This window comes from Danio aesculapii, chromosome 1 (assembly GCF_903798145.1).
Source record: "Danio aesculapii chromosome 1, fDanAes4.1, whole genome shotgun sequence".
NCBI classification, from domain to species: domain Eukaryota; kingdom Metazoa; phylum Chordata; class Actinopteri; order Cypriniformes; family Danionidae; genus Danio; species Danio aesculapii.
This window is the reverse complement of record NC_079435.1, coordinates 54,018,848-54,032,728: the sequence shown is the minus strand read 5'-3', so window position 1 is coordinate 54,032,728 and position 13,881 is coordinate 54,018,848. Positions and strand designations below refer to the sequence as shown.

Below are 13,881 nucleotides of genomic sequence, written 5' to 3'. Positions count from 1 at the left end.
GTATATCTAGGCTGTTCCTGGTCAGGGGAAAGATATGAAATCAGCTCTTGGAAATACCTACTTTATTATACATATACAATCTTCATTCCTTAATAAAGACAGCTGTTTTAATTACTGATTCAAATCATGCCGCTTAACCATGAGTAATGCAAAAATGAGTATGGTAAACAACATAGTATCTTCCCATAGGGTCTGAGTTCAAATAGGATTTTCCTATATGTGTTCATTTGTGAGCACAATAAATATATATATATATATATATATATATATATATATATATATATATATATATATATATATATATATATATATATATATATATATATATATATATATATATATATATATATATATATATATATATATATATGGAAACTTGCCGAACTAGTCTTGAACTGCTTAGTTTAAGTTCTAAAAAAAAAAAAATATATCAATCCCCAAAAATTAAACTAAAATGCTTGGGGGTTAAATTGGAGTAAAAAAAAAAGTAAAACCTAAAAAAAAAAAGTGTTAGAACTCCTAGATTTAAGGTAATTCTAATAATTGGGGGCTCGTCCGGGATGATATTTCAATGAAAGAGTTTTTATTGAATGGTTTATTGTAATTGTTTGCTTCTTGTGAATGGCTACATTTATGGATATTTTTGATGGCAATAATACACAAAAGATATGTAGTATCACGTGTGAGATCTGCATTGAAAAAGCATGCACATATTTCCTTTTATGAAGATGATCTGCGTGGAATGAATGATAATTTTAAAGACCGAGAGGCACCACAGCTTGAGTTCTGTGAACATCTGTGTCTGATTTCTGAACACCATCAATGCAAAGACTCATTAAATGTTATAACACTCAAAATTCATTAAATCCACACAGAAGCTGAGTGTTTATCAGCAATCAGAAAACCTGCACTTACTATAATGCTCATCTAAATAGCACTTCTACTACAATGACAGTAACTAATTGGTTTCGTTTCACTGCTGTGAAATGACTCTTAAGGATAAGATTGCAGGAATTCTTTAGACCAAAATAAATTTTTTTAATTCCTAAAAATGCCCTGTATTGGCCAAATTGATATGATTAAACCAAAGCCATGATTATTACTAATTGTATTGCTGTGTTTAGGAAGGAAGAGCTAGAATTTCTAAAAATTGCTTTAGATATATATAGCCAAAAATTAAATTTCTCAATTCAAAATTCAGAAGTTAATTTGCATATTTACTTAATTCTTTATGTATATATTATGTATGCAATATAATAATACATAAGCTAATATTGTAGCCGTGTGAGTGTGCTTGCTTTGTAAAAGTGTGTGTGTTTTGTAAATGTCAACATATTTGTATATAGTGCAAATATGAAACAAAATTGGTTGTTTGAAAATAAAGTTAACATTAAATATATTAAAATAAAAATAATACAACTACCTTGACATCTAAACAAATATATAATATTAAAAAATAATAATAATAATTGTCTGAATTAGGTCTTACTTAATAATAATAATAATAATAATAATAATATTATTATTATTAAAAATCAAACAATTATTATTATTATTATTATTATTATTATTATTATTATTATTATTATTATTATTATTATTATTATTATTATTATTATTATAGTATATATTTGTTTAGATGTCAAGGTAGTGTAATAATAATCATCATCATCGTCATCATCATCACCATAATAATAATACTAATAGTAGTAATAACACTTATTATTATTATTATTATTATTATTATTATTATTATTATTATTATTCATGTTCTTTTTGGCTTAGTCCCTTTATTAGTTAGGGGTCGCCACAGAGGAATGAACCACCATTATTATTATTATTGTCGTTATTATTATTATATGTGTTATATATTATTATTATTTTTTATTAATAATAATAATAATAATAATAATAATATTTGTTTGAAAAAAAGTTTTAATAGTCATCATTATTGTTGTTGTTGTTGTTGTTGTTGTTGTTGTAGTGGTGTTGCTGTTATTATTAAAAACAATAGCACCCCATTTACCAAATAAGGAGTAACTAGTTTAATCAAAGAATGCTAGAATACTTTGCTATTTAAAATACCAATACAGTTTTTTCTGCATCAATTTTCATACTTGATTCAGTGTGTTATTGTACTTGTCTCATGCAAATGCTTGTGAAATTTACTAGCAATTTCAAAATGTTTTTTTTTATTATTATTTTATATATTTTTCAAAACAATATCAATAACAATATTTTTCAATGATGTTGCTATCATTCAGACTGTGTCCATCAAAATAAACACCGATCTGCATACTCATCGTGCCTCAGCATCAGTCAAGAGTATCGGCATATGTCCAGTCAAGCTGTCCGTATCGCGTCTCCAGGATCGCCATGAGCCGTTCCTGCTACATTAAGTGCAAACCTCCTTTCAGGGGTTAGAAGGAGAGAAACAGTGGCAGAAAATTGTCTGAGACGAGTCATTAAATCCTCTGTCTGCTTAATACAAATCACTTACACCTGTGTCTCAGCAGCAGGAGCCACCTCGCTGCCCACTGAGAAATCCAGCACAACCAGCTAATCAATCTGATGAAAAAGCCTTTATATTACAAAGACTGTAGTGAAGCACAGCAGCACATGGACACATTTACGTCATTTTACGTTGCGAAAAAGGATGTGGATTTATTTGTTAGAATGAACAATAATGTGGGTCTGTATAAGCTTAAATATAGTTTTATAGAAAATGCGAAATTGTATAAAAAGGAAAATGTGAAGTTTTAGGAAAAGAAAGAAGCTTAGACAAAATCTACCATGTTGTCATATTTGATGAACCTGCACTTTATTTTACAGGTCAGCATTTTTATTAAGTGGTCTTAACTAATATATGTGCATTGGGGAATTAATTAACATATATTTTTTTGCTTTCATATTGTATTGTAAAACACCTTTGGTGTAATTACTATACATGTTGTTGTTGTTGTTGTTGTTGTTTTTCTGGTTAAACTTTAGTTTAAGTAACAATTAGTTTACTACTGGCTTATTACCTGCATGTTGTTAGGATCTTAACTGTTTGTTAGCACTTTTAAAGTATGATCTTATTTCAAATCCCTATATCTACACTGTCTAAGATTAAAAAAAGATTAGTCCATTGAACTTTTATTATGTTAAACTGACTTAAAACAGCTTGCACAACTTATAGAATTGAGTTAACATGATTAACTTAGTTATAATGACCTAAAAACATATGCTGGCACAACTAATTGATCATATAATTTTTTAAAACCCAGCTACTACCTTACATTAATAAGGAGCTAGTTTGTAGTTTATTGTGCTAAATCTCTTTCTTTAAAGTCTTCTTAAGCTTAAATATAGTTTTTTATGTGTTTTTTGGAGAATATATAGAAAAAAACTTGGACAAATGTACCATGTTGTCATATTTGATAAACTTGACCTTTATTTTACTGGTCACGCTTTTTATTAAGTGACCTTAACTAATATATTTGCGTTGGAGAATTTATTAAGATGCATTTTTTTGGTGTAAGTACATGTAGTTTTTGTTTTCTAGTTAACAATTCACCCCATTCACTACTAGCTTATTACCTGCCTGTTAGTAAGATGTTAACTGTTTATTAGCACTGATAAAGTATGATCTTATTTCACATCGCTAATCCTACACTGTAAAAAAATCTTGGTTGCCTTAAATTTCTAAGCTGAATAAAAAATCAATTATTAGTCCATTCAACTTTTATTATGTTAAACTGACTTAAAACATCTTGCACAATTTATGAAATTAAGTTAGAGCATGATTAACTTACTTACAATGACCTAAAAACATATGCTGTCAGGACTAATTAATCATAATTTTTAAAGTGTACCCAATACCTAAAACCCAGCTAGTGCCTTACTATTAAAAATGAGCTAGTTTGTAGTTTATTGAGCTAATAGTTTTCATTTAAAGTCTACTAAAGCTTAAATAATTCTTTTGTATGTGTTTGGAAAATAGAAAAAAAAAATCTTGGACAAAATGTGCCATGGTGTCATACTTGATGAGCCTGCCTTTTATTTTACTGGTCAGGCTTTTAATTAAATGGAATTAATTAACATACTTTTTTTTTTTTTTGCTGTAAAGCACTTTTGATTTAATTACTGTAGATGTGTTTTTTGTTTTCTAGTTAACAATTCACTCCGTTTACTAATAGCTTATTACCTGCCTATTATTAAGATCTTACCTGTTTATAGCACTTATAAAGTATGATCTTTCACATTCCTGTACCCAGCTACTACCTTACTAACTAATAATAAGGAGCTTGTACATAGTTTATTGAGCTAAAAGTCTTAATCTATAAGTTTAAATATAGTTTTATGTGTTTAGAGATTAGACCTGACCCTAAAATTATTATTAAAAAAAAAAAAAAAACAGCAAACTAAATGAAATAAGACTTTCTCCAGAAGAAATTTTTTAATAAGAAATACTGTGGAAAAAGTCCATGCTCTGTGAAAAATACAGCTTAAAAAATAACTGTAAAATAAAACACACAGGAGGCTAATTACTATTTTTTAACCATGTTTTACTTTTGAAAACATAATGGTTATGTCATATTTCTTCTAGAAACCTATTTTAAATACCAGGCTTCATTTGATCCTGGAAGACCTGGAAAAGTCATGGAATTTTGACAAGATATTTCCAGGCCTGGGAAAGTAGTCTAGTGGATCAAAAAGGATTTTCAAAATTGTGTTGAATGGTTGGCGCCAATTTGCTTGTCAAGTGTGACATCACCCGAAGCAGCTTCCGGGTCCAAACGCTCTATCAAACTGTATGGGGAGACTCAACAAATGGTCATAATAAACGTTTACAAAGCGATGTAATACTTTTGAAAAATCACGATCACAATATATATAGATCCATGACTAATATCAGACTGAAAGTGAAAATTGTTAAAATATTGGTGTCTGTGATGCAGCAAGTCCACAGACTGTCGTGTACAACATGATTTTATATAAATATAAATATGACTAAAAAGTGGTCATAAACAAATATTTTCTCAATTCAGATGAGTAGCAGCTTGGACCCGGAAATAGTATTCCATACATCACCACTTAACAAGCGGATAGCCTAGTGGTTAGTGCGTCGACACATGCTGTATAGCATTGAGGTGCTCATGGCAACCCGAGTTCAATTCCCGGCGTGAGGTCCTTTGCCACCCTTCCCCTCTCTCTGCTCCCCATACTTTACTGTAAATAAATCTCTACTTTAATCAGCTCGCAGTAAGAAAAACAAAACAAAAACAAGCCACACCAACTGTCTCATTTAAAAAGCCATTTCTGCGTCACAATACGAGAAAAAAAATGGTCGCATCTTCTGGTTCATGTGGACTTTAAGCTCTAGATCAGTGGTTTCCAAAGTGAGGGCCAGGTGAATGGTGATTTCCAAAAATCTAATTCATTTTATTAAAATAATAGAATTACCGTATTTTATATATAATCTACTGAAGAAAAAAATGTAGTTAATAGTTACATTAAAAAAACATGCTAATAAAAAGACATCAGCTTTTTTTGTTTTGTTTTGTTTTATGTTTTTTGCGACCCTTGAGGTTATTATGTTTTATTACAGTTTTTTGCTGACGCTAGGATAAACTTCCCAATACTTAGGTCACTTTAGCAAATCTCTTCACACAGTGAGCACAACAGAAGTCTATGTGGGCTAAACTGAGGATCAGTTATCATTGTTTTAGCACAAAATGCATTCAATGACTACATCTCTCAAATTTCATCAATTCTTTTCTCTCTCAGACACAACTGACAAAATGTTTGTATGTACAGGACATTTTGCACGTTCGTACAAACTGTTTTCAAAACTGTTAAATTTGTGTGTAAAACAATAACATAATGCAAAACTGAATAAGACAGCAAAATTCAACAGCAATATTTTATTGAAACCTATTTCAAATAAAAAAATGCAGTTTAACCAGCCGCAGCTGATTCTCAATGTAGATGAACATCTACACAGGTGTTACTCTTTCAATTTCATTACAAAAGGAGATAACTGCTGAATAGGTTTGGGTCACACTTTATTTTGATGGTCCGTTTGTTGAATTTAGGTTACATTGCAACTAATTCTCATTAGATTATAAGTAGACTGTTAGGTTGGGGTTAGGGTTAGTGTAAGTTGACATGTACTTACAAAGTTTCTTATAGTCAGTTAAATGTATATTGAATGTCTGTATTAACAGATATTAAGCAGACAGTCTACTGATACTCAAATGGATCATCAAAATAAAGTGTTACCTAGGTTTGTATTAGGATGTAAACATGGACCCAGCAAGAAATCGAGACATGGCTGAAAGAGGAAAAGAGTGGCTGGGATGAATCAGTCATGACAGAAGATTCTTTCCTAGGTGTATTGCCCTAAATGACATAAGATGTGATGTGGATGAGAAACTGTGGCCAAATGGAGAAGACCAAGTAGATTAGCATTACTATAATATCTGTATCAGTGGATGGTGTGTAAACGAATTCTTGTATTTTGGAATTACTTAGTGCAAAAAAATAAATAAATCAACGACATAAAATATTGAGGAATTCTGCATCATGTCTGATTCATTCCAGTAACATCTATTGCAGTTATAAACAATATATAATGTAATTATAAACAGAGATGTGTCCTTGTTTTACACAAGAAAACACTGTGTAATGCTACATGTTGTTAGCATTTTTTAGGTCATTGTGTTGTGGGTGACAAAATGTGTTTGTCGGCTGTCAACCTTTGCAAGTGTTCTGGAAGAATGAGTTTATTTAAGGCCTGAATCAAGTGTTTTGGTAGTTGTAGTGCATTTTGAATGTGAAATGAACTGTTTTGCCAAGCTGAAAGTCGGTTAGGAGAATTATGTGAAGAGTTTTGCAAAAGTGATCTAAGTATTGAGAAATGTGTCCTAGCGTCTGTAAAGACATAGCAAATTGATTTTATGCCACCAGGTTAAACTTTCTGACACCCTTACGACACTCACGTACATTAAAAATAAATACAGGCCACAACTGAACATGGAGGATGGTCTCCGAGTGGCGTTCTTCAAAATTAAACAATGAATAGACTTGGAGCTATTGGTATGTGTGTATATTGTCACTGCAATGTATCTTTATGGGCTTCTGGAAGAACATTTCCTGAGCCTCTTGGTATGAAAAGTCAGAAATGTCTGGCCTTTAAAGAGACATTTATTAACATGTCTCTTATAAAAATATAGATGTGAACATGTCATGGCCAGAAGTAGCTGTACAGAAAATACTTCATCTATTCATTTTTCTTCAGCTTAGTGCCTTATTTATCAGTGATATTTATCACCAAAGCAGAATGAACCACCACAGAAAAATGACAAACAATGCAATTTGGAAAGGATGAAAGATGAAAATTTGTAAAAATGCACATCTATAAATCTGATACTTGTTTACTAAAAGGAAATACTTCTTATAACAGTGAGTGTATTACAAGAAGTTATATTATTAAGTATTTATGTTAAAATAGTTTTATCTAATAATTCCAGCCAGCTTTTAGTGGACTTACAATATTGTCAAAACACAGAACTTCTAGTTGTTATATGTAAAAAGGCTTAAATACATGCAGGACCATTCAAATAATTTGCTCTAGATAGCGGGATTGAGATAGAGGGATTTGCACTCGCGATATCTTTACTACTCTATTCGTTTAACCTAACAAATATAATGCTTAGACCATGACTGTGCTTCTTGCAATCTGTTCCGTTGCTCCTTCACTCTCGTCGCCATGATTTCCGGAATATTTTAATTAATTTTGGGGGATCACGGAGCTGGTATGAATTTGCGGAAGACATGCAGAGCTTTCCGGAGAGGTCATAACTAGACGCTAGGAGATAGCTCCGCTCGCATCACAGCATGTTATGTGCGTGACGTATCTGATAAGCGGGAAGGAATGCAGGACGTATTTGAGGACGGGGCCAGAGACTGATTTCCGGGAGATTATCATTTGTTTGGGGGCATCTGGAAGTCTCTATGCATTTGCGGGAGACTCTCGGAACTTCCGGGAGACAGGATGTTTGCGTCTGTATATATTTTAGCTGCTATGACGCGAGCGCAGAACAGAAATGACATGCTGGTGTGTAAATAAGATATTACACTCTGCTTTTTAGCTTGTTTATTAAAAGAAGTCGTGATCTGGCGCTATATAGATAATACAATTAACATGCCTTCAAGGGGGGCAGGTACAGCCGTTGGGAGGGCGGGGCGCCCCCTTTGTATGGGGTAATGGAAACACTGCAGAGGATATTGGGGGTCGTAAGTCACTGGCATTGTAATTTTGGAGGTCACAGGCTGAAAAGTTTAGGAACCCCTGCTCTAGATGATGAAAGACATTATAATGAAATCAGCAGTAATGTTTTTATCTCTCACCCCATCAATCCTTGCAAAACTTTAATGGTTTCATACACACATTTACACACACTCACAGACATCTCCAAAATTCAGGGATTTAAAAGTTTTTGGATTTCAGTTTCAGACGTCTACATCAGTAAGAATCCTTCGGCAGCAAACAAACAAAAACTTATTTTTAGGACAAAAACACATTCTTTTCTGAAGATATTCGCAAAACAACTCCTAAAAGTGTGTGTTTATAGGAGCTGCTCGCCACAAGACAAACGTTTCTTCTTCTCTCAAACACAATTGTCAAGTTGATTGATGACAAAGTGTTTGCTTCTACGTCCTGAGTTTGTAGGTTTTACCCCGAGCAAATGCTTGTGTGCTGTTTGTGCTGATATTAAGATGGATTCACCAGAAAGTAAAGGCAAAATCATTACTTTTCTGTCTGTGGTCCTGATCTCTGCGGCCCAACGATGTCATTACGCCGATGACAAAAAAATATGAAAGAAAAGATGTCCTGGTTTGCCTTCCTCTCTGCTTCCTGAGGTATAAATGAATGAAGGCTGTATGAGCAGCGCAGCAGACGACTGGATTAATGCTGTTTCTGTTGGCAGCAGTTTTACACAGGAACTCCAGCAGTCAATGAGAGAGACAGACTAACAACATCAATACTGTAGACAGAGACAGGGGGACCGTGTGTCTCTGTGTGTGTGTTTGTGTGTGTGTGTGTGTTTATATTTTAAAGGGAAAATCTACACCCAGAAGTGGACCAAACATGACAATTAAATTAAATTAAATTAAATTAAATTAAATTAAATTAAATTAAATTAAATTAAATTAAATTAAATTAAATTAAATTAAATTAAATTAAATTAAATTAAATTAAATTAAATTAAATTAAATTAAATTAAAGACAATTAAATTAAAGACAATTAAAGACAATTAAAGACAATGAATTGTTGCTGTTTTTGATGTTTTCAATAAAATATTATTTATTTAGAAAATTAAATTAAATCAATATATAATTATTTTGTATTTTGTATTATAATTATATTATAAATATTTAATTAAGTAAAAATGTACAACAATAACACTAATTATAATAAAAAAACATAAAAATAACCTAAAAAATTAAATTAAATCAATTAAATATTTAATTAAGTAAAAATATACAACAATAACATTAATTATAATAAAATTAAAATACCCAAAAAATCTAATTAAATTAAATCAATTAAATATTTAATTAAGTAAAAATGTACAACAATAACACAAATTATAATAAAATTTAAGTAACCTAAAAATTTAAATAAAATCAATTAAATATTTAATTAAGTAAAATGTACAACAATAACACTAATTATAATAAAATAAAAATAACCTAAACATTTAAATTAATTAAATTAAATTAAATTATCTTCATTTTTATTGCATATGTGCTTTTATATCAGTTCCTGAACCTCAAGAAATCTTCATTACACCGATGCAAAAATGACAGTGACTGTTTCCTGCCAAAAGAAACTAATGGCCATGTGTTTCACACCAGCACTCATAAGCATTCATGATTCATTGGACATGCACCTACACACACAAACACACACACACGCACACACGTACACACACACAGACGTTTACAGTCGTTCTCTCCGGCAGTGTCCAGCTGATGTAGCAGATGGTTCAGGTTTGGCCTGGAAGGTGTTTGATGGCTGGAAATAGGTGTATTTAATTGCATGTCAAGACTGACACCTCTGCCAGGGTTAAAGGAGCCTGTCTGCTTCTGTTCGCTCACAGATCCTTCAGCCACGACTCATCACCATCCCTGCAAATCAGCACCAATTATAAAGAGATACAAATAATTAAGTAAAAAGAATATCTCTTCACTTGGCCTAAATTGACCTCTCAGAACAGCCGTTTCTGGTTACTTTATTGAAAATAAAATACATGTTTTACTATGTATAGGCACTGCTTTTGATATCAGATTGAGAAGAGTTTTCATAATGGTTTAAACATTGATGAGCATGTTTATTTTGCCATGTTATATGCATTGCTTGTATGATTTGTTACATTTTTATGACTTATATTGTCAGCAATTAATTTAATGGCTGATTGGTCGGTAGGTTAATCTGTTCATTGGTTCATCAAATTAGCCTTTAGTTTTACTTTGCATAGTTATTCATTAAGTTATGTAAGATACAATACTTTTTAATGTTTATTTAAATGTTTGTTTGTTTTATTTGAATTTGTTTGTTTTACATTTTTTTATTGTACTATAAATCATGCATTTTTCTGGCTGACCCTCAAACACATTCTGCTTTACTCTTTATTGAAATTGCATGTTTTAGAAGAAATGATGGACAATTTGAATCATAGTACACTACACCTTAATTGAAAACTGAATAATAATGAACATTTTAAGAAAGTATTTAATAAATGATAAATAAATAAACTGTTGTAAACTGTTTCTGCATCATCCAAATCACATGAAGTATTTTTTTTATCTTTTACCTTCCCACAATAAATAAATAAATAAATAAATAAATAAATAAATAAATAAATAAATAAATAAATAAATAAATAAATAAATAAATAAATAAATAAGTAAAAGTAAAGAAGTAAATGAATATGTAAATAAATAAATAAATAAATAAAAGTAAAGAAGTAAATGAATATGTAAATAAATAAATAAATAAATAAATAAATAAATAAATAAATAAATAAAAGTAAAGAAGTAAATGAACATGTAAATAAATAAATAAATAAATAAAAGTAAAGAAGTAAATGAACATGTAAATAAATAAATAAATAAATAAAAGTAAAGAAGTAAATAAAGAAGTAAATAAATATGTAAATAAATAAGTAAAAAATAAAGGTAAAGAAGTAAATAAATATGTAAATAAATAAATAAATAAATAAATAAATAAATAAATAAATAAATAAATAAATAAATAAATAAACGTAAAGAAGTAAATAAATATGTAAATAAATAAATAAAAGTAAAGAAGTGAATAAATATGTAAATAAATAAATAAAAGTAAAGAAGTAAATAAATAAATAAAAGCAATTAATATTTATTTATTTATTTATTTATTTATTTATTTACTTCTTTACTTAATAAATTAATAAATAAATTAAATGTAAGTAAATAAATGAATGAATAAATAAATAAATAAATAAATAAATACACACATACATACAAATGCAACATCCGTAAGATTATCCATTGTTACTTTGAGGAAGTGTTGCCAGGGTTGCAATTTTCATGCACAATTGGGATCTTCTAAAAGTGCAGTTGCAAAAAAAAAAAGTTGTATGTTGAGTTTTTTTTTTTTTTTTTTTCATTATTATAAATTTTTTTTAGGATAATTTAATATTTGCCAAGCCCATTAAACTATTTCTTTTTTTAACAAATAAAAAATGAAAACTGATTTGATTAATAATAAACATTGATCAGAGTGAATACCTGGCAACCCAAAATCTGCTGCATGTGAGTGAGTAAAACTGATGGCATGTCATAAATTAAATGAGCATAATATCAATTACACCCACATCTGAGAAAGACACTGTTTGGTGTGTGTCAGCATTCAGTCAGTAATTTAACACATCTACAAGTGTTTCTTTATTACTGAATATCAGAAAACAAATTTTAATCTACTTTTCAATCAATTTTTACTTTTCAGTCTTTTTAAGTGGTTGGGTTTTGAGTTGTCAGTGGGTTGTAAATTGTCTTGGACCTGGCAACCCTGCTTTGAGGGATCACTCTAAGAAACAAAGGCAGATGAGTTTTTGAGATACCCAAATGAAGCCTGGCATCGCAAAAATTCCAAGCCAGGATTAGTCTCCAGGATCAGTGAAACAATCCCATAATTCATTAATACCTGCTTACTCCTCAGCTGGGTGAGAATGAAACGAGAAGCTGATATTAACAGCGTTGCCAAGCTCACAGGCTTTTTAATTGAAAAAAGCAGAAAATGCCTCTTATCTGGTTGTTGTGGATGGCAGATGTTTAGCGCTGCGAAAGCAGGTCAGCGGAGGCACAAACGCACATGAACCTTCGCTCACTAATTTGGCTAATTAGTTTCTTAAAGTAATGACCTGTGTCTTTCCACACAATATGTGCGATGCTAGAGCGTCCATATGGAGAAAAAATTATTTAGGATTGTGGCCCGAGGACAGTGCACACACTGTTTACAGAAGCTAATGCTGCTTTGGAAAGTTTTCAGTGATTTTATTTATTTATTTATTTATTTTGAGCATTATATCCACCTATTATTTGTTGACTTCATAAGTGTGGTTATTCAAGGCTTGCTATTAAAAACCAGGGTCAGAATTTAGTTTTCCGTGAAGGGTAAGGGGAACTGATTTGCATTTTTGTGTGTGTTTTTGTACACTATCTGACAAAAGTCATCCAAGTTTTAGGAACAACAAATAATAACTTGACTTCTAGTTGATCATTGGCTATCAGCAGTGGCTTATATGAAAGGCAAAGGCTTCTAGATTACGCTTATTTTACCAAAATGAAACATGATCATGCCTTGATTTTTTAATTATTTAATTAGGACAGTAAGGTCTGACTTTGCTTAGACAAAAGTCTTCTCACTTAACAGAAATAATGTCCAGTATAGAATATAAAGTCATGGTGCCGTGGAAAAAGAATGAATATTGTGTATGACTCCCATGAGCCTGGAGGACTGCATCCATACATCTCTGAAATCACTCAAATAACTTATTAATAAAGTCATCTGGAATGACAAAGAAAGCGTTCCTGCAGGACTCCCAGAGTTCATCAAGATTCTTTGGATTCATCTTCAATGCCTCCTCCTTCATCTTACCCCAGACATGCTCAATTATGTTCAGATCTGGTGATTGGGCTGGCCAATCCTGGAGCACCTTGACCTTCTTTGCTTTCAGGAGCTTTGATGCGGAAGCTGAAGTATGAGAAGAAGTGCTCTCCTGCTGAAGAATTTGCCCTCTCCTGTGGTTTGTAATGTAACGGGCAGCAGAAATGTCTGATACCTCAGGCTGTTGATGTTGCCATCCACTCTGCAGATCTCTCACATGCCCCCATACTGAATGTAACACCAAACCATGATTTTTCCTTAACCAAACTTGACGGATTTCTATGAGAATCTTGGGTCCATGTGGGTTTCAATAGGTCTTCTGCAGTATTTGTGATGATTGGGATGCAGTTCAACAGATAATCATTCAGAAAAATCTTCCCTTCTGCCACTTTTCTAAATGATCAACTAGAAGTCAAGTTACTTTTTGCACTTCCTCCATATGGACGGTTTTTCCGCTGTTACCAGTTCGTTACCCAGTAGCTCGTCACGTATTTCGGCGGACATGAGACGCACTTAAACCGCAAAGGGATGTGGAATTTGTGTTATAATTGACTATGATTGATAATTGGTCTTGAATTATTAAACACTTAATAAACAACTGTAGTGTAAGTTCACTTATTATTACTTATTATCTAATAACCTGATGGCCAGTCATCAATTATTACTAAATATTTCCTTG

General features: G+C 31.1%; 1 protein-coding gene across 1 annotated transcript in view; it reads left to right on the top strand.

Moving 5' to 3' along the window:
* si:ch73-383l1.1 (receptor tyrosine-protein kinase erbB-4) overlaps positions 1 to 13,881 on the top strand; it is a 319,324-nt gene that overhangs the window by 154,539 nt on the left and 150,904 nt on the right. The window lies entirely within an intron of this gene.